Genomic DNA, 1,635 nt, shown 5'->3' with positions numbered 1-1,635 from the left:
TTAACCCGGGCGACGTCCGAGCCGGTATGGCATTCTGAAATTTACGTCTCACCATATTTTTTATGGGAGAGACACTCTTTGTCTGACTCCTCTGATGAGACCTGTCCAGTATGGTTGAACCTCTGGCATAGCTCTCATCTTCCTCAGAGTACACAAGCCCCACAACCATGTCAAGGTAGTGCCTTACTATTATTATTATTATTATTATTATTATTATTATTATTATTATTATCATCATCATCATCATCATCATCATCATCATCATCATCATCATCTTCCTGGAAATTTCAGGAGTTTGTCCAAGACTGAATTGAGCATTCAGAAATTCTTTTTAAAAAAATATGAATTATAGTCAGTAGGAGGCAAAACCAACTGGGCAACGTCTTGGCAGCTAAGTAGAGCCAGAACTGGTTAGGGATTGGATGGGATCCACACAGGAAATCTCAAGGAGGATGAAAGGGTGTCCCGGAGGGAGACAGTGATCGACTACAGGAGAAAAACACGGATGCATCCATGAAACCACTCCAAAAAAAAAATTAATTACAAGCCTGTTCACCATTTGCACCCTGTATTTTGGGTTTGAAGGAGAGGGCGAATATGTATTTTTTTTTAATTTAAAAGCTGCAAACTATCCATCACAGGATGAAAATCCTCCCGGGCAGGGAGGGAATAAAAAGGAAGGTTGACAATTAAAATGTTTATTTAGGTCAAAGTCTGGCAAAGTTTTTCCAAAGCACCTGGAAGGGCTCTTGGCTTTACCCTCTGCGGTCTCCAGGTGGCGCCATTGCTGCGCATCCCTCTGCGGTTCTGCTAGGAATTTCTCTTTTGGGTGGTTGGGGGTGTACCAATCCATAGGGATGGGGGGGAGTGTTGAGATTGGATCAGTCCAAGAGGCCAGATTGATGGGAGGGAAACCCAGGCAGGGCTTGGGGGGGGGGGCAACCTCATTCTCAAAACTGGAAATTGTTCATTCTTCAGAGACTTTGGAAAAAGTGCAGAGAAAAGCAAATAAGATAGGGGTCTTCAAACTTGGCCCTTTGAGGACTTGTGGACTTCAACTCCCAGAATTCCTCAACCAGCGTGAGGGAACCATGACCCTTTGAGGACTTGTGGACTTCAACTCCCAGAATTCCTCAGCCAGCGTGAGGGAACTAGGACCCTTTGAGGACTTGTGGACTTCAACTCCCAGAAGTCCTCAGCCAGGGTGCCTGTCTGAGGAATTCTGGGAGTTGAAGTCCACAAGTTATCAAAGGGCCAAGTTTGAAGACCCCTGAACTAAGATGATTAAAGGCCTGGAGATTAAAATATAGGAAGAAGCACGGTTGCAGGATTTGGGTATGGCCAGGCTAAAGAAAAGAAGGACTAGTGGGCAGGACATGATATTTGTCTGAAATGGTATAGAGTTTCCTGCCTGAGTAGGGGGTTGGACTAGATGACCTCCAAGGTACCTTCCAACTTTTTATTATTGTTGTTGCTGCTGTTGCTGCTACTGCTGCTGCTGCTGCTGCTGCTGCTGTTGTTGTTGTTATTGTTGTTGTTGTTGTTATTATTATTATTATTATTATTATTATTATTATAGCAGTCTTCCAATATATGAGGGGCTGCCCCAAAGAAGAGGGGGGGGTCAACTTATTC

Source organism: Crotalus tigris, unplaced genomic scaffold (assembly GCF_016545835.1).
Source record: "Crotalus tigris isolate CLP2741 ecotype Arizona unplaced genomic scaffold, ASM1654583v1 scf7180000017690.20705106771:4171800, whole genome shotgun sequence".
Taxonomy (NCBI): Eukaryota; Metazoa; Chordata; class Lepidosauria; order Squamata; family Viperidae; genus Crotalus; species Crotalus tigris.
Note: the sequence above shows the minus strand (reverse complement) of the source record.